This window comes from Emydura macquarii, unplaced genomic scaffold (genome assembly GCF_026122565.2).
Source record: "Emydura macquarii macquarii isolate MOO-44397 ecotype Brisbane River unplaced genomic scaffold, CSIRO-AGI_Emac_v2 contig_113, whole genome shotgun sequence".
Taxonomy (NCBI): Eukaryota; Metazoa; Chordata; order Testudines; family Chelidae; genus Emydura; species Emydura macquarii.
Window position 1 is genome coordinate 1,180,021 of NW_027130250.1, and position 20,153 is coordinate 1,200,173.

At 44.9% G+C, this 20,153-nt stretch overlaps 1 long non-coding RNA gene across 1 annotated transcript in view; it reads left to right on the plus strand.

The window, feature by feature from the left end:
* Positions 1-19,439, plus strand: part of LOC137150025 (uncharacterized) — a 71,550-nt gene extending 52,111 nt beyond the window's left edge. Inside the window, exons 3-4 of the long non-coding RNA XR_010918868.1 lie at positions 5,481-5,841; positions 19,315-19,439. This is a non-coding gene — a long non-coding RNA (uncharacterized lncRNA). The remainder of the gene's footprint in view (positions 1-5,480; positions 5,842-19,314) is intronic.
* The last annotated feature ends 714 nt before the right edge of the window (positions 19,440-20,153 follow it).

Consider the following 20,153-nt stretch of genomic DNA (forward strand, 5'->3'; position numbering starts at 1 on the left):
AGAGCAGACTTCGGCACACTGGCTGCAAAGTGCTTTAAGATCCATTGTCACCACAGTGATGTGAGGTATTATATTTCCTCACATTTCACGACTTGTGAAAAGGCAAAGACAACCGTGGAGGAGCAGCAGGTCTCCCATCGACCACCTCCTTTGTTGTCCTCTGAAAGCCGTTTTCTCTGAAGACACCGCAGTTAGACTTGGAAGGATAGAAAGAGGATTAGCAGAAGACAAGGGATCAGTAATCAAGGGGAATTGGCCTGCTAGGGGGAGGAAGGGAGAATTTGCTGCTTGCAGTCTCCTTTGTAAGAAAATCCTCTCCTGTGCTATTTGAAAGGATAAAAACTCCTGCTTATGTTGACCTCGTCTCTCTGATTGGTGTGACATCAAGCAGTGATGAAAGGGACAGTGGGTGTCTGCATTGTCAGAGCAAGAGCTTAGGGGCAGGAAGAGGGGAGTGTACAGAGCTATTCCCCGCTCAATAGAGAGACTGTAGGAGGCAGTGAAATACAAAACAGGCAGAGTGCGTTAAGTGAGCAGCAGGGAACTGTTGGCATAATGAAGGTGTCATTTGGTGCCGTGTCTCCTGGTAGTATAATGCCAGTGAGTGGGAGTGTAACTGTGCATGAGTGCATGCTCAGACTATGTATGCATGAACGTGTGGGTGTATGTGGTCGTGTGGACATGAGCAGCGAGGGGTTGTCGGGTAAAACCCTGAGACAGACAGACAGATTATTACCATTTTTTTGTTTTCCAGAGAAGACCGAATGAGGTTAGGCTGTTCTTTCAGAGAGCTCCATCAGGAATTGAAAGAGGCAGTTCTGAGGTTCAGATAATGTGACCTGCATGCTGTAGCTTTTCCTTCTGTTCTAGCATCTTGCTCACAACATTCGTATGATTGTGTGCATTTCTTTGTTCCACAGTGGAAGTTTTGATGCTCTTCTTTACATGCATAGAAATTGGTGTCAGAAGCCCTCATTTGTAAGCAACCCTGCAGGGAAAAATGAACATGAAGAGCACAGTGCACTAGAAAATACTTGCAATAATTGATTACTGTCTGCATGCACTCATGCTCAGCTACCATGGAATGTAGGGAATTTGGTAAAAACATAGATAGGTAGATATGTGTGTGTATATATGGAGAAAGATAGATTTTGGTAAAGCAACGTATTTTCAGTCTGGATCCCAGAGGGCTAATATAAACAAGATTGTGAGGGGGAAAAAGATATTAAATATACATAATATTAAAATGATGAGTCACTCCTCTGCAGTGTTCCTTTAAGGATTTCAGAAGCCATGTGGAAAGGAGGTAACTGATGCATTAGCTCTTCATCTTCTCTAATCCTCTCTTCATTCTGCTGGCAAAGGTTTGTAAAAGATGCAAATTAGAGTTTCTGTATCGCTGTGGGTGGGATCAGAGATTGAATCAACCTCTGGGTTTCAGCAGTTCTAACACAGTTTGCAAGGTAACGCTTAAATATTTATTTAAAATTGAAAGTGGGGGGAGAGGACGGCAGGAGGACATAAAAATTAAAACTTTAATGATCTCACTATTCATATTTAATGCCAGTCATCATTACTTCTGGATAATGGATTTACTGTAATAAGCATTGTCCTTCGACTCTTTGTGGGAGGTGATCAGGGTCTTCATTTAGATGACACCTTCAGTGCTTAGAGAAGCAATGGTGGGCTGCAATGATGGGCAATGTGGAGAAATCTTACATAGTTATTAGCTGGGCGGACAGACAGACAACCAGCGGAAGTCTCCAGCCTTCTTCTCTCTGTAGGTCCATTGGAGTTCCTGCTTTCTCTGGCAGTGGTTTTCCTATCCCTGCAGTGAAACAGAGGGAGGTTGCGGAGAAGGTGGAGTGAAGTTGCTGCAAAAATCCATGTTGAATTACTGCTCATGCTGTGGCGGGGTCCAAGAGCTGCACGTATAAAGTCACTTCTGTCCTCCCCAGGAGGCCAAGGACGACGGTCATGAGGCTCCAGAATGCTGACCGCTGCCACTACAGTTCACATTTCAATTTCCCCAGGATACCCCCAGGGACTCATCAGCTTCCTTTGAACCGAAAGATCTGTTGAGCAAAATCGCAGCTCCGTAAACTCCAGGAAGGTGCAGTGCAACTGTTATTAAATATTAACGTGCAGAGAACATTAGGAAAATCCATTGGAACTTAACTGACTTTGAATGTGAAACACTGATTAACTGCTGGAGGGGATTATCGGGGAGGTAAATGGAAAGTAAGATGGGGAATCGCCTAATATGGATTGATCAGGGACTCCCTTTAGACCAGAGAGGGCTTATTAGACACAGTACCTGATGCTGCTATTCAAAAGCTATGGTTAGACAAGCTCCTTTGCCTTGCCTTTCTAACAGCTTATTAGAAACCCCTGGGTAGTGGAATATCTCCAAATAGGATGAAACTGTATTTATTAACTCATGAGGATTAGCAGAAATAGCGGTATTAAGATCCCTATCAGAGGCTGTTGCAAGGTATGAGGCTGCTTTGTAGTATCTCCATGTTGGTGAAGTTACAAGAAGCAGGAAGGCAGAAGCTTGTACACCAATAAAGTGAGTCCACTTACTCTGACCTACCCCTGCTTGCCATGCTCTGAACCCTGTGGGAGGCTTGGGAAAGACATTGCGGCAGAAAGTCATTGAATCGCTTTCATGGGCTCAGAAATGCCTATGCACAGGAGTGGGCTTTAGCAAAAGGTTTGGAGATCCTTGAATCTTAATAGAGGATGGCTGCCGAGAATAGGCTAACCCCAAAAGGTGTTCTGGGACAGAGTGCAGGACTGGGAACCCGGACTCGTGAACGCCATTCCCGTCCGTGCTCCTGATTTGATGTGTAACCTTGAGCAAATCACTTCACCTCAGCTCTTCTGCTGTGTCCCCCTCCTGACCTGCTCTAACCTTTTTCCTCCTGGTTCCAACAATGCACCCACAGTTATTTCAGTCTTTCTCTCACTCAGCTCTCCTGTCCTGCAGAGCCCTCTACTATATCTGCTGTGGGCCTCTCCTGAATGGAGACTGTCAATTGTGTGAAATGATGAGCTGGTTTCTGTGATAGAAAACGAGACACCACTAAGCCTAATTTTCACAGTCACCTAAAGATCAAAATTTAATCCTTCTCTCAAGTAGCAAACAGAAGGGCTAATGAACTAGTAGACTTTGCCCCAGCAGCCTCCTTGGTTCTTTCTGTACAGATGCTCAGGTTTAGATTATATCTCTGACCATACAAGTGCTCTGCATCCAGAACCGTGGAAGTGGAATCTTTGAATGAGTCCCCATGTTCCCTTGGAAGGGATGCTAACTGATAGAAAAGGATCTTCACTCAGATTCACAGAAAGCCTCTTGGGTATTTTCTATCAGACCAGCAGAAGTCCAGGGTTAGAAGGAAAGAATCACAACAGCTCTGTAATTAATGTCTCTGGCAGGGACGGGTAACTTTATTAACGCTGTTTGTCTTCCATGGCAATATAAATACTGGCAATAAATCAACCAATTACAGATTTTAATAGACACAACTCACTGGGGACAGCCCAGCCCTTGTCTCTCTTACACTATGGGGCCTTCTGACAGGCACCAGCAGGAAGAACCAGTTTAAACTTTGCAAATAGGGAGAAAGTTATTTTGTTGTGAAGGGTGTGCAGGGAATTAGGAGAGGCCGCTTTCTGAGTTCCCCTGCATAGAGAAAATAGGCTTCCAGCAGGATTTGAAAAACAGGCTTGTTGCTATAAGTAAGGCAGTAAGTAAGAGTGCAGTTAGGGTAGGCTTGTGGCTAATGCACTTGGGCAGGGTGCTCATCACCTGGGTTCAAGCTCTGGCTTTCCTATAGTCTCATTTGTCTGAGTCACTTTCTCTCAAGTGGAAACTGAGGCAGAGGGAAATAGAATGACTTGTGCAAAGCAGGTCAGTGACAAGAACAATACTAGAGCTCAGGAGTTCTGGTTCCTTTTTTTCCCCTTTCCCACAAACACAATGTTTTCCTCTCCCCTAAAATTTTTATTTTTTAAAATTTTATTTTATGTCAGTTTCGTCTTGTTTGACAAATTGTACTTCCTCGGCTGTCACTTCTCAAAGTGCCTCTTCCAGCGATTTGTTGGGTTACTGTAAGGAAAAACTCTTTCAGAAAGATGAATCTTTTATATGGAAAAAAAAAATCTTTCAAATTGTGCTTGTTAAACAGTTCTGCTCTTTTCATTCACCTTTTCCCTTCTAATGACTTCAGAAACACACCACTTAACAATTGTTTTATCTGCTCTGGATGTGTTTTTATTTTTTCTCTATCTACAACAGATTATTTTACTTTTATTTTTTAAAATCTTTCTCTCTTCTTTAAAGATATATTCTAGCTCAAACAGGAGGTGTGATCATGATGTTGGAATCACAGGATGAAATGCCAAGGTTTGCATTATGCAGGAGGTCGGACTAGCTGGTCATAATGGTCCCTTCTAGATTCATAATCTGTTAATCTATGGATCTCTATGTTTGACTAGTCAAGACACACATTAGATTATTCCACCTGTCTTTCATAGCTGAATACCTGAGTTAAAATCTGGTTCAGTTAATTAAGGGAAATGAGTTTTTGGGGGCCCTTTCATATGCCTTCCTATAAGCATTAGCTTTGGCCTTACACAGAGTGTTGGGTTAAACAGACCCAGTAATCTGATCTGATGTAGCAAATCTCTGTGTTCCCAGAGTGTCAGATAAGATTGCAGTGGACGTGTGTCCATATCGTAAAAGCAACATTCTACTCAGCCAACTCAACAGTTAGTTTTCAGAGGCCCAGGACTAGAATAGTTCAGGGTGGGGTCCCAATGTCAGCTTTGAAGAAAATTGGCAATGCTGTGTGAGAAGTCAAGACCAAAGTGGGAGTGAATATTGCAGGTCAGGGCTGAGGTGTCGTGACAGAGCTGTGCATGAGTTTCTTTTGTGGGTCTCAGGCTTGGCATAGTAAAAGTTACTAAAGGCCAGTCTGGAGGCACATTAGCAGACCTTGTTTGGGACTCAGGACTAAACTAGGAAAGGATATTGTGTGTGAGGTTGTTATGAAGGTGCATTGGCAGAGCTGATTGGGATAGGAGAGGCATTGCAAGCCAAGACTGATATGCATTGGTAGATCCATATACAGGTGGAGGAGGACTAACCCAGAAAAGGCTACTGAGGGGGCAGAGGAGGGGCTGTAGGTCAGGTCCAAGGTGCATTGGCAGAGCCGTGGTTTCCAGAACTGGAATATGAGGGGCTGCTGCAAAACAGAACTGTGGTATATTGGCAAAGCTGCGTGGGGTCCCAGGGCTGCACTCTAAGGGAAAGCTGCACTCCAGGATGAAGATGCATTGCTAAAGCGGTGTGAGGATGCTTCTAGGGAGTCTGTGGCTGGTTGTTACAAATGCTATCATTCCCTTACTCTCCCGAAGATTAGAATCTACCCCCCACCTAAAAAATACATGCTTTTTTATGTTTGCTTTAATAGAAGAGTCTTGTCTTATTGATTGCAATCCACATGCTGGCATGTCCGTGTGTAGCTTCAGAAGACAGAGAAGAAATCAATGAGAATCCCATGGTGCAGTACTGTTTCCCAGTTTAGTGGATTACCTCATTTCTCATTGTGGAAGGAATGCCCATCACCAGGGCTTGGAAGATGAAACATTCAACCTCATAAACTCCCAGAGGTGCCTGCTTGTGATATTCAACAAGTAAATCATGCTTCCGGAGACTGAGTGACCTGACTGCCCAACTCATCAAAAGCAGCTCGAGTCAAAGGAAAGAAATGGTGATCGATCCATTCTGGCCAGCAACATTCAAATGCATCAAGCCTGGGGCCAGTTGCAAAGGTAAGGCAAAAATGGTTTGCTTCAATTTTATGATTTTGATTCAAGGTGTTTATATTATATTATATTATATTACATTAAAAGGAAACAAAAGGAAACATTTTAATGTTTCTTAATCAAAATTTTTCAGAATTTTCATTGTATGGAAAATTTCGACATTTTGACTTTTCATTTCATGCCAATTTGAAAAGGAAACTTTGAAAATATTGGGTTTTCCCAGAATCTGGGAATTCCATTTTATGATTCACACTAGTCACCAGTCCTCTCCTGGGAGGAGTTACAATGTGGATCCCTCACTAAGAGGTGTCTGTTAATTGCTACTATGATCTTGCTGATGACTGTATTCACAACTCACCCAGTCCTGAATTTCAGCACTGCCTGCTATTCATTCCAGACCAGTCCTGGGCTCCCCACACATAACTCTGCTAGTGCTGAATTGCACAAACCCCTGTTACTCTAGACCAGAGGCTTCTACACAGGTCTGCCAATGTATCTCAGTACTGTCTTTATGGCTAGCTCCAAGTTTATTAAGGTTTGCTCAAGAACCGTACCACATTGCTTCAGGAAAATCACTGAATTCCTTTCTCCTCTGACTACTGAAGCTTGCAATGTAGTATCCACTCCAGCTCCTCAATGTTTCAGGCCTAATCTAACAGGGCATGCTTCAGGAGAAAGCTGCATGGGAAATTAGAGGAGTTTCCAGAGTTATCTCCTGTCTCCTTTTCAACTTCAGTCCATATAACTCAGTATACTGCCCTTGGGAGGGGTCCATACCTTATGTTTTGGAAGAAGGGGAAATCCCCATAATGTTACAGGTCAATTTGTGTCATACTCTGTATGGGAAGAGGGAGAGTTCATGCCCAACCTTCATAGAAAATCAGCTGCCAACATGTTAAAGTATGATGTCTGATTGCCCGTATAATGTTTCTTATAGTCTGCATGTTGTTATTGATGATTGCTCGCCATTTCTTTCCCAAGTCCATGTAACAATGCTTTGCAGCAGTGAGTTCTACCGGTGAATTTTAGGCTGTGCATACAGAAATATTTCCTTTGGTTGGTTTTTAATCTGTTTCCCTTTCATGTCAGAGGGTGAATATGAAGAATTGTCTGACCAGTTTTCATATAGTTCACGTAGCTTGCTGGTGACAAGCCTTTCAAGGGGTCCAGGGAAAGGAATGAAAGGAGGAGGGAGGTTAGATAGATAGGTATCTTCTTTTGATGGCTGACAGGAAGCCTTGATTTAGATGGCAAGGCACCACCTTGTTACACTTTGAAGAATGAGCTCCCAAAATATAACAATATACTTACTATTTATCTTTATTTCTAATGTCTCTATTTCTTTTATTACTTCACTATATCATAGTCCAGTCCCACCAGAATGTTAATCATCCCTTTAGCCCTTCTTAGGTTCCCCATCCTGTTCTAGTTCCCTGGTGTCTGTTTCATATTAGACAGCCCTAAAATGCATTGGGATGGGAGGAGACAGAATGGGTTTTCCTCTTTTCACCCCTCCATTATCTTCCTCCCTCCCCCTGCTTCCACCCCTTTAGAGTTCTGCGGGGATTTTTGCTTTCATCGTTTGTGCTCTGTCCATGGTGCTGAATAGCTGACTCTCCAGGGCTCGGTCTAGGCTAATCCTCAAAGCCACAAAGAGGAGTGAAGTGCCTATGGTCAGATTCTCAAAGGTCTGTCAACATAAGGCCGTTTACGCTGACCTACCTCTGTAAGCATCTAGACTAAAATGCAGCGCCCGCTGCTGTCACTCGCCCACTACACCGACATCATAACTCCACCTCCACGAGAGGGTAGCGCTTAGGTCGATGTAGCTAGGTCAATGCAGGGTCAATGTAGACACTGCCTTGCTTTACATTGACTGTTGCTGCCTCTCAGAAGCAGTTCCACAGTGCCCCGCACCGACAGTCATATTGATGCAAGCGCTCCTGGTGAGACACGCAACGCCGACACGAGGATCGTAGTGTGGACCTGCAAACGTGATTTAATTACTGTGGTGGCTGCACGTCGACATAGCTTAAGCTGACTTAATTTTGTCATGTAGACTTGCCCTTACTCCCACTGATTTCAATGGGAATTGAGTGCCTAAATACCTTTGGGGATAGGAGCCCTTACTCCCAGTAAAAGGCCATGTGAGCAGAGCTGGGGACTTTTATGCAAAGATTTTCACAAAAGTTATCCTTTGCTGGTGGTGTATTTTTGTTTAAAATGTGACCCCCTATGGCAGCTCTAAGTTGGAGCTCTGTACTTCTCTCTGAAAATTCCTCTCAGCCAAATTCACGGTATCTTTTTTTTTTTTGGGGGGGGGGGGGATATCAAACATCTGAAGGACACTTTTTTTGGTCCTAGTCTAACCCCCTGATGAGTGTGAGTTACACATCCCCATCTGTGCCTGCTTGGCAGAGGATTTGAGTCTGTTTCAGGCTTGGTTCTTCAGCTCAGACTGTAACAACTCATGCGTTTAGCTCTCTAAGTCATAGTTCGTTCCCCAGAGCATCAGCAAAGAGATCTGCCTTCAGACTAGCTCCACGGGGATCTTCTTTTCGGAAGTTATACTGAACTACAGCTCCACTTGAAGCCAGGGGCAACTGAGGTTTCCCAGCACCTTTGCTCATAAATATCAGCGGGTATTTCTGCTGTACCTGTATGTACTGGGATGGCCCAAGTGACCAATTGCTGCCTGTATCTAGACAAGCTGATCTTGGCAAATTCCCAGATTAGTTTATTTGGACAAGCACTCCAAATATTTGGATTAGTTTATTTGGACAAGCACTGGGATGAACAGCAGGGGTTGCTGAAAAAGAATGGCACCATGCAAAGTGAATTCTGTACTTTGAATCTACCTTTCAAAAGGAAGTGTCAACTGTAAAAACAACACAAAAACATATGTTATCTCTGAGCAGGGTTGGCTGCAGGGTGCTGAAAATGCTGGTGGCTGGTCTATGCTAGTGCCCCCACCATTGCTAACAGAGAATCATAGACATGCAGGGCTGGAAGGGATCTCAAGAAATCGTCAAGTCCGTGAGTGGGATTGCACAGGTGATAGGCTGCATTGCATAAACTCACAAGCAGAGACAATTTGTCTGGTTTTAGGCTTTTTTGTGTTAACTCCCATTTAACTACAAAGTCTAATGAATACTTAGATGAAAGCACATCTCAATGAAAGACACAACTCCTGCTCCCCTCTAATTGAAGCGCAAGAGCTCACAATCCACATCTCTGAGATTTCCAAGGAATCTTCCAGGAAAACCAGATTTGCCATTGCTGATATTTCTGAGATTAAAAAAAGAACAACTTACAACTAGAAGCTTTTGCTTGAAAATAAACAAAAGACAAAAAATATTTCAGGCCTGTTCTATATCACAGAGAATCTTAAAAACGGGCACACAGCCCTTTGGAAAAAAAAAATCCTTTGCCAAGGTGGGGCCTGGATGTCACTGTATTAAGGAAAGCTATATTTGTTGCAGTCCCATCTTTGATGGAAAGTCTACCCCATGTCCCATGGGCCCCCCATCTCCTTGTGTACTGAACATGTCCAGTCTGGCAGTCCGACTGCTAGAACACTGGGAGAGTTTGTTTCTAAAGACTTGGGAGGAGTTTACTCCTTTGCCACTTCAATTCTGTGGCCCATAGCACCAGTGATTAACTGGGTCTCCTGCTAACACAGAACCTTCTGCAAGCAGACAAATGTTGAAAGCTCCTAATCCCGTGTCTTCTGTTAGCTTGAACTTCCTGTGTGTCTGCTCTGAGTAGAATGGGTGGGAAGGAAATTCTGTTGTTTAGGTCCCATGTGGCTTAGATTAAACTGGGGTCAGTACGTGGCTTTTCAAACTTGGAATTGTTTTATGAGAAGGGAAGATTTTTTTTCCCCTCTCTCTCTGTCTCTTGCTATTCTTGGAGGAGTGCTGCAGGAGCAAGGTCAATGATCCCTTACAAATTCCGCTTTATAAGCCCGATGTACAGCTTTGTGCCTATAAACCTGAGTCTATTATTTCAGTAAATAGCAGACACTTTCCAAAAAACATTTGAAAAAGGTGATCCTGAGCCCCTGAAGAGTGAGATAAGATATTCAGGGAAGAAGACTCATTAAAAGTCAGAACTAAAAAATTCATCAGCGGACTGATTACAGAGAAGGCTGGAGAGGAGAATTCAGGGCACAGATACACCTTGACCTGATCAGTCAAATGGAACATTTACCCTCTCTCAATTTTACTTCTTAACCCTATTCCCTTGGAGCCAAATTCTGCTGGCAGGCTGTGGTAGATGCATTAAAACTCCATTAGCGTCAAAGAACAGCAAGGGGGAGAGGTTTTGTGATTAACTCAGAGAGCTGTCACTCAGGACAATGTTGCCTCTCAGAAATGCCCTGTGTGACTTTGGGCAAGTCATCTAATCCACAAACCCCAATCCGGCAAAGCACATGCTTCGCAGGGTAAAATCCCAGCCTCTCTGAAGTTGCTATAGGTTTTCGCCATTGACTTTAGGCTCAGACTTTCACCCATAGATTGTAAGGCTGGAAAGGACCATTGTGATGACCTCATCTGATCTCCTGCATAACTCATCCTTCAGTAGGACGGCAGCACGTGCATAAAGTTAAGCGTGCGCTTAAGTGCTTTACCAAATATGGATGGGCTGATCAACCAAGACCAAGGAGAAGTGAAACTGACCCACAATAACAACAGTCTTCGTGCATGCAGTACAGTTCATTGGTAAGGACTCTGGAGCACTTCACAAACGGATCTGCAAGTGATCCAACAAGCAGCGTGGCAGCCACTGAAGTACAGGATCTGGACCAAGGCCCTCTTTCATAACTTCAGGTTTCACCTCGGTTTCTCTCTCCTGCAGCTCCATTCATGCTGTTCAGACGCCGTGCACATTTGTCTTCCCTGTGGTTTTTCATTGAGCAATCATGCTCAAAAAATGAATTGCCGGCAGATTTCAGCAGAGTGGAAAAAAAAATATAGGTTGAGTGGGTGGTTTCGGGGGAAATAAAGGGGTTATTATGCTCTGTGCTGGTTAATGAAATCAGAAAGTGGAGTGGAACTCATCTAATATCGTACAGCTACAAAATAAAATAGACAGGTTAAAGAAAAGCCCCACACAATACTGCAGATTCCTTGAAATGTCAAAATATTTCATTATGCAGATGATAAAGATGGAAAGAATAACAGGGTTTCAGTTTTATGTGACACATCATCTCTCTTCCCCTCTATAATTTTTATTATTTATTATTATTTAAAAATATTAGCATTCCAGTAAATCACAATACCTTCATGATCATATTTGTGTGTGAAATATTAAATGGTTTTGTCTAGAGTCCCGAGCTCTCCGTTTAATACTACGAGAGGGAGAGCATCAGCAATGACCCCATACGCGTCTTTCCTAGAGCCTGGAACCTGCCCTTATTGGACTGTCTCCGAGCCGTGGGGGGAATTATGTCCCCATTGGTGGAGAGTATATTGCAATATGGATAGATAAATAGAAACAATCAAAGAGTGGGCGAGGGGACGTAGACAGCCAAATAGGAGGCAATTTGATGCAATGGATAGGGCACTGGCTGGGAAGTCAGGAAACCTGACTCCTTTCCCTTGCTCTGCCACAGACTTGTGTGATCTTCGGCAAGTCATTTCACCTTTCTTTTTCCCTTCCCACCTCTTGTCCATCTGGAATGCAGGGATTATCTATCACCATATGTCTAGATAGTGTCTGGTTCACTGGTTGGTGCCTCGAGATGCTACGGAATTACAGATAACAACATAATTGATAGAATATTCAGTCCTTGGTCTTTCTACTGCCAACAGGGGCTTTAGAAACAATGGTAATGGTGGCTGTACCAGGCGGTTATCTGGGTTTGCACCTCTCGGATTATATGCGTTGGAAGGTAGAACAGAATACATTTTGGAGCCTAAACCTACTTTATTTAGCACATTCAGTTTTAGGCAGTTTCTGGGCTGCACTTACCATCAAGATCATAGGACCACAGAAATCAGAGGCACAGAAACACTAGGCATGCCCGTCTTACCAGGACAGAGGTTGCATCCTATAGTGCTTTGTCCTGCCTGATTTTAAATTTGGCTGTGGTCTCCCCTTGGCCGGTTTCTGACAATTTCTGCTCCTTCAGGCCTGAACGCCAGCTGCCTACTTCCCCCAGACAGCAACATGGTGTGTATTGCCCATCTCGAAGCCCCCTAGATGACTGCAGCCCCTTCCATTGCAACGTGCATCTCATCAGAGGGACCTTGAAACATGCACCAACCTCCCTGGGCATGGCACTTGAATGGCCTCTGCGAAGCTAACGGCTTTATTAAAGACAACATTTAAGGGCGCTAAAAATAACCTCTCCCAGATCACAGGGAGCAGCCAGCCCGAGCAGCCTGAGAACAAAACTCCTGCCGCTGTTCATGGCCTTGGGTACTTTTCAAGAGTTAAAAATAGCGTCCGGGCGCTGGGAGTGGGTGCGGGGTGTCTGCATTCAGAAGAAACATTTCCCTTGGAATGGGGAATATCTTCGTTCCGCTTCTGGTGATGGAGAAGGTATTGAGGAGGGTAGTGGGCCTTGCTGCTGCTTGAGAATAGAAGGAAGGCTGTGCAGTAGGGAGAGCACAGGAATGGGAGCTGGGACGCTGGGTTTCTGTTCCCAGCTCAGCCATTAAAGGAAGCCGTAGGAAATGGAATCTAGTGAGTAGCACCCTAGGCTGGGACTCAGTAAATCTGTGTTCCGTTCCCGAGTCAGTAACTGACTGACTTGATGTACTCTGTCCCTCAGCTCCCCAGCTACCAAATAATAATGTTTAGGAAACAATCCATTTGTAAGCGCCTAGAGGATAATAGGATTATAAGGAATAGCCAGCATGGATTTGTCAAGAACAAATCACACCAAACCACCCTCATTTCCTTCTTTGACAGGGCTATTGGCCTAGTGGATAAGGAGCAAGCAGTACACGGGATATGTTGACTTTAGGATTTTGACACATCCCACTTGACATTCTGATCAGCAAACTAGGGAAATGAGGTTTAAATGAAATTAGACACACTTTAAGGTGGGTGCACAACTCAAAGAGGAGTTATCAATGGTTTGCTGTCCATCTGGGAGGGTGTATCTAGTGGGGTCCCACAGGAAGTGGGTCAAGTACTATTAATTGTTTTCATTAATGACTTGGATAAAGGAGTGGAGAGTATGTTTATGAAATTTGCAGACGACACCAGAAGATTGCAAGCACTTTGAAGGACAGGATTAGAAGTCAAACTGGCCTTGAGAAATTGGAGAAATGGTCTGAATTCAACAAGATGAAATTCAATAAAAATAAGTGCAAAGTACTTCACTTAGGAAGGGAAAACCAAACGCACAACTACACAATGGGGAATAACTGGCCAGGCGGTAGTGCTGCTGAAAGGATCTGGGGGTTATAGTAGATCACAAATTGAATATGAGTCAACAATGCAATGAAGTTGCAAAAAAGGCTTATATCTTCTGGGATGTATTAACAGAAGTGTTGTATGTCAGATAAGGGAGGTAACGGTCCTGCTCTACTCAGCATTGGTGAGGCCTCACCTGGAGTTCCTGTGTCCAGTTCTAGGTGCCACACTTTAGGAAAAGTGTGGACAAACAGGAAAGAATCCAGAGGAGGGTGACAAAAACGATCACAGGTTTACAAAACCTGATCTATGAGGAAAGGTTTAAAAAACCGGGCATCTTTAGTCTTGAGGAAAGAACAGTGAGGCACTTACCTGACAATAGGCTTCGGTATGCTAAGGGCTGCTATAAAGAGGACTGCGATCAATTGTTCTCCATGTCGCTGAAGGTAGGACAAGGAGTAGTGAGCTTAATCTGCAGCAAAGGAGATTTAGGTAGATATTAGGAAAACCTTTCTAACTCGAAGGGTAATGAAGCATAGGAACAAGATGCCACTGGCGGCTGTGGAATCCCCATCACGGGAGGTTCTAAGAGCAGGTTGGATAAACACCTGTCAGGGTTGGTCTAGGTTTTCTAAACCTTTGATCATTTTTGTTGCCCTCCTCTGGACTCTTTCCAGTTTGTAGACATGGTCCCTAAAGTATGGGCCTGCCTGAGCTCCGAGGGCTGGACTTGATGAGTTCTCTAGGTCTCACCACGGAGGGAGACTGACGTGTCATAGTACATATAGCCTGACCGGAGAGACTGACTGAAAGGTGCCATACTGACAGCCCTGGAGACCTGTCTTGTAACCACATAGCAGCATCAGTCCCAGCGCAGACTTTGTGCACAGGTGCACATGCTCTCACACACACGCCACCGCCTGCCAACGTCCCTCCTGTCAGATCTGTAAGGGACTTCCCCAGGGCTGGAGAGCTCATGTTTCTTGTTCCTTCAGTCCGGGCCTGTGCTGGAAACGTCATTCACTAATACTGACGTTGTATGTTGGTGCTTCTGTGGTGTGGGCGTCTGCCCCTGTTTGTTGTCAGCCGTGTGTTATTTTACAGTCATCCAGTTCAGAGAGCTGTTGCTCCTTCCTGAATATACAGGCCTAATCTGTTCCATATTTCTTCTTTACTGCTTTGATGTTATCTGTTGAGTTGTCTCTGTGTGTGTAGATGTAGTCAGATTCACACTAGGCTCAGTGCTGCTGGATGCATTACAACCTCCCCCCCCCCCTTTCCTTGGCAAAGGGCTTCGGGATCCATAAGACACCCTGGTTGGTGGCTGGCCTTGGGATTACATTAGTTTTGCTCCTCAGGGTATCGTCCCTTGTGAGAAGCATGGGGAAAACCAAGTCCTTAGAGCTCCGGGACACAGAGAGCAAGTACCAGCTGGTGGCAGTGCCTGGATAGATAGGAGAAAAAGGGGATTGTTCCAAAATGTATGGGTGCAGGGGAGTTTGTGTGTAGCGGGGGACTGCAAGCTGTGTCTGAAAGATTACAGTTTGCATGTGTAGCTGGAGGAGGGACCTTGACTGGACTGGAGGCTCAGCCTTGCTGGTAGCACTTCTGCCTGAATAACCATCCATAGAGGGGGAAAAACATGAAATCCACACATCAACTGCGCCTAGACATTTCTCCTGGTGGTTGGGGAGCAGACGGCGGATCTGAGCAATGCAGCCTGACAGCTCAACTCTCCCAGCTCCACTGAGGTGTAGGGAGATCGCACTCCGGTGGGAGTCACACCTTTGGCTGACACACCATGGCCAGCACTCAGCAGACATTGCCTGGGGTGCAACCCCAGCTGGAGAAAAAGGGAGAGCTCTTAAAGGTAGCGCTGGCTGACAGCGGAAGGAGCTGAAATAGAATAACCAGCTCCCAGACACTCTCTCACATGACTCAGTCCCCCTTACTCACACACACACTGACACAGTCCCCTTACACGCTCGGTCCCCTGACACACACAGCCCCCTCCATGCCATAACCCCTTGACAAACACACACACAGGCTTGTGACACGCACACCTCCATCCCCACAGCCCCTTGACACACACGGCCCCCGATACATGCACACTGATAGTACGTCCACACACGTTTTCAAAAGCACCTAGGGGGCCGAGTCCCTTAGATACCAACACCCGAATGCCCCTAAATCACTTAGGAGCTACCTAAAACAACAATAATAAATATTAAAGGCTGAGATTTACAGCACTGCCTAAGGGAGCCATGCAAGCCAAAATCCCACTGACATGCTTTTGGACCTGCGCACCCGGCTGCTTTTGGCTCTTTGGAAAATCCCAGAGAAAAATAATAGGTGTTTGTTTGTTTTTTTTTCTTTTTACGAGCTGTTCAAAACCGAAGGCAGCCCAGTGATGTGGTAGAACTCAGCATTCCTACAACACGGTACCAACCCTAACAAATTGATTCATCTGCATGACACCCCTCGTGGGTAAACGTGGAAGCGTTTCCCCCGTTTTACACATGGAGACCCCGAGGCACAAGAGAGGGGAAGTGATTTGCCCATTGTCACACGGCAGGCCAGTAAGAGCTGGGGACAGAACTCACATGCAGCTAAAGACTGATCGCCTGACTGACTCTCAAAGGTACTGCGCACCGGTGGCTGCCAATGACTTCACTGGGGTTTGAGGCTGCTCAGCACTTCTGAAAATCAAGCCAAAGAAGTTCAGGAATCGTCATTCGAATAGTCAGGGACATTCTTATCATTTTCACAGTTCTTTCCCGCCTTTCCCCCACAGCTGCTTCTGATTATTCTTTGGAAGCTTGCACTGGTCTGTTATTGTGAGGTTTCTGGTAAACACTGGTTTGTTAATGTAGGGTTTCTCTTGTTACCGTTTTCCTATCATAGAGCTAATTGATTTCGGGAGATTTATATACAAATATGGCTTTTTGTGGGTGCGCTGCTTTGTTATGGCAGAATTGACCACAGTCAGCTGTTGTTATTGCAGGGTTGCCCTTGATCATTGTTTTGAAATCCTAAGGGCAGAACTCAGCTGTAAAAAATCCAACACACCAGAAAGAGGTTTTACTGTAGTCCAAGGGCCAGATCCTTAGCTGATGTAAAGTGGCATGGCTCTGTTGACTTCAGTGGTGCTAAATTGTTTTATCCCCGCTGAAAATCTGAGACAGCATTCTGGTGACAAGTTCTTCCCCATGGACTTGAATTTCCCCTCTGTACCTTTAATCTGATTCTGTACTTTTTTTTTTTTTGTATTCCTTTTATAATTTCACTCTGGTTTTTCTTTTTCCCTTTGGGTTGCTCTAAGGGGAGCTGACAGTGAAGTTAAATCCACCTGGTTCTCCTTCCTGACCATCTGTTTCCATGTCAGAACATTTAAGTACTGGGAAAGATGGTGCTTTTTAATATTAGGACTGAAAGTTAGAACCCAAGCCAGTGCTTCAGAGCTGCTTCCCCGGGAACCTGGGGTTCTTTGCAAACCAAACTGTCTCCTCAAATTACATCTGCAACATGCAGCTGTTTTTATTTTGGTATTTTATGCTTGAGAAACACACACACACACACACACACTCCTCCCACCTGACACATGTTAATGGAAAGAGAAAAAGCTGAGGGGTTTTTTTTTGCTTCTGTTATCTTATTTTACATGTTTGAATTAACTGCTGGTCATCTGGATTCCCTGCCAGTGCAATGTGCTTGCACAAAAGTGCTGCTTAGTGGATTTTATTGCAACTTGCTTCAGGCAAGGTGGGAAGAGGCACTGTACATTTATAAGTGTGCCACTGCCAGTGGCTGCCCTCCTCAGAACCTACCCTGTCAAAAAGCACCGACTGGACCCCCTGGGTGGTCCTCTCAGCAGAGAGGCCAAAGACTGAATCGGGCTTGGACGCTAAACAACTCCCCTCTTCCACCCACAAATGGACTCGCGTGCACCGAGCCTTGATTCTTCAAGCCACTTCTGTGTGTGTGTGAGCTTAAGTGAGAGAGACTCACTACAGGAGGACAGAGAAGGAGGCCTGGAATGTGGTGGATGGGTTGGATAATAGGCACGCAAAGCCAAATGACTGCCATTCTTTATGTTGGGTGGTAGTTTACTCCAAGGATAGCACCAGAGAGTTAAGTGGGATTCTTTGAGGATAAAGGCACTGGTCACAAATAAATAGAGGCTGCAAATGAGAGGAAGATTTCTAACCATCAGAGGAGAGAGGCTTTGGACCAGCCTTTCAATAGAAGGAGTGTGTGGGGGGGAACAACCTAACTCATTTCAGGAGGAGCTTAACCAGTTGATGAACAGGATTAATGATGGCATTGGGTTTGATGGCAGAGGACTGGACTTGATGACACCAGAGGTCCCTTTGAGTCCTATGTTTCCTAGGTACTGTGTCTCAGCAGGGGTATTGGAATCTGGTTTTAGTGGGGCATGAAAGAAATCTCTGTGAGCATGTTGCATGTTTATGCATGCATGAACACACATGCAGCTGATTCCAGGTGTGTATGTTTGCATGCAGTAAGAGACAGAGGAGTTGCTTTTGTATGCGATGTGAGGATCAGGGGATGGAACATTAATTTGCTTTTATAGGCCAGACAGGTGCTCTGGGGTGTAGGATGGGCTACAGTGGAGAGTGTGCTGAAGAGAATGGAGGGTGGGTATGTCTATGCTTTGAGATGGAGGTGCACATACCAGCTCAAGGAGACACACCCACCCTAACTCTGACTGAGCTAATGTGCTAAAAATAGAAATGTGGCCATGGTGGTGCGAATGGTGGGAGGGGCTAGCTCCCCCAAATGGATGCCTAGTGTCTTGGATGGATGTGTACTAGCCCCTTCCACCACTCATGCCACTGGGGCTACACTATCTTTAGCATGTTGATGAGAGCTAGCGTGAGTATGTCTCCACCTCCTGGAATTTACACCTGCAGCTCCAAGTATGGACATCCCATTTGCCTTCCATTCAGCTTTCATCTTCCAGAGATGCAGGCGGGACCTTGAACTGTGCCTGGTGCAAGGTGGAGGGATTTTTCTCCGTGTACCATCCAGAAAGGAGGAGATTAGTGTAAATACGGCACAGCAGGGAGAGGGATTACTGCCAGAGAGCATGGGAAGAGCTCCGTTTCCTGGGAGGGATACAGCTATTTTTATAGAGTCAGATTTCAAAAGAGCTTAGCTCCCAGCAGATCCCAGCAGAGTCTGGTACTGGCAGCCAACGTGTTGAGCTCTTTTGAAAATCTGTCCCATACTAATTAGAGATGGGCTCAAGATGTAAAATGTGGATCAGGGCTTGGGTTTGGATTTTGGACAGCCTCCAAAGTTTGGGAGTGAGTAGGTCTGGCTTTTCTTTTTATGGGACCATTTAAACTAGTAGTTGCTGGAGGGCACTGCTTGTGGAAACCCAGAGAAACGGCATGCAATCATGACACTTCCTTGATGCCATGATAGGAATATATTCCAGTACAGCATGATCTATCTGCACACCTACCTGCATTAGGTATTTATAAAGCATTAATCACTATACTTTCTGGACACAGTCTCTTAGCTGCTGGGGGAGAGGGAGCCCTACAGCATCTAGATAAGAGTGACCATCTATCACAAATTTGGTGAAAGATGGTCCTGATTAATTCAGTATTGGCAAATCCCAGAGGGTGTGCACTGGAAGGAAGAATTTGAACATCTTGCACACATTGCTTTGCTCTGAATTAACTGTAATGGCGCCGGAAAAAGACCTTAGTGTTATTTTGGGCAGCTCAACGAAAACATCTGCTCAGAGTGTAGGGGTGGCAAAAAAAAAAAAAAATAGACGAGGAGGGACGCCTTGTTTGGAGGCATAAGGGACGGAATGGAGTACAACTGAAAATATGATGCTGCTATGTACGCAAATAGGACTCCCTCTGCTGGCACACTGTATTCAGTTCTGGCAAACCCATTCCCAAATTAAAGCAGAAATAGAAGATGAGTGATGAAAATGATTAGCGCCCTTGAAGGCCATCCACATGCAGCGGGATCATAAAGGAAGGTTTAGTTTAGCAAAGAGATGGAAAGAGCTGACCTGATAGATAAAATAATGAATGCATTATTTCTGTTTACCCTCTCTTGTAGGAAGACAGGACATAGGATTGGAAAGGACCAGTCTCCTGCTATCCCGGGCCACCTCTCCTAGTAAAAGATCAACAGAAGAGTCAGTGAAATGGAAAGCTAGCAAACATAAAACTGATAAAAAGAAATACTTTTTTTTTATTTGTCCAATTTGCTTGTGGAATTAATTGCCAGAGGATATCACTGAGCTTAGCTGGATTCTAAAAAGACAAAACGCATATAGATGATGAGAACATCTACCGTCCGTTAGCTAAGATGTATAGATAGAAAGGCTATGAACTATCCTGCCTCAGGGTGTAAGCTAACCAGGGACTGACGGGGGTCAGGGAGAAACTTCTTTTAGGATCAGGTTATTCCATAATTGTCCACTAAGTGCTTTCTTGCACTTTCCTCTGTCTAGAGCATCTGTTACTGGTTCTTGTCAGAGACAGATTACTGAACTGGGTGGGAAAGACTGGTTTTATGGTCAAGGCACTAGACTCAGATGAGCTTGGTTCCATTCCTGTCTCTGCCACAGACTCCTTGTTTGACTTTGGGTGAATCTCTGAGAGCCAGACTGTAAAAGGTTTTTAGGTCCTTCGCTACGCAGATAGGTGCCAAGTGGGATTTTCAAAAGCACTGAAACTGGCCCTTAGTGCCCCGGCTTCCCATCTCTAAAATGGGGATTACAATATTTCCCACACTGGGTGCTGTGAGGATGTAGATACATTTAACGAGAAGGAGGCACTCAGATATTACAGCCATGTAAATATCTGAGATAGCCAAGCCACTGCGCTGATTCCTTTGTTGGCAGGTGTGCTCGGAGGATGCTAAAATATCCTAACTCCAGTTTGGGGAGAAGA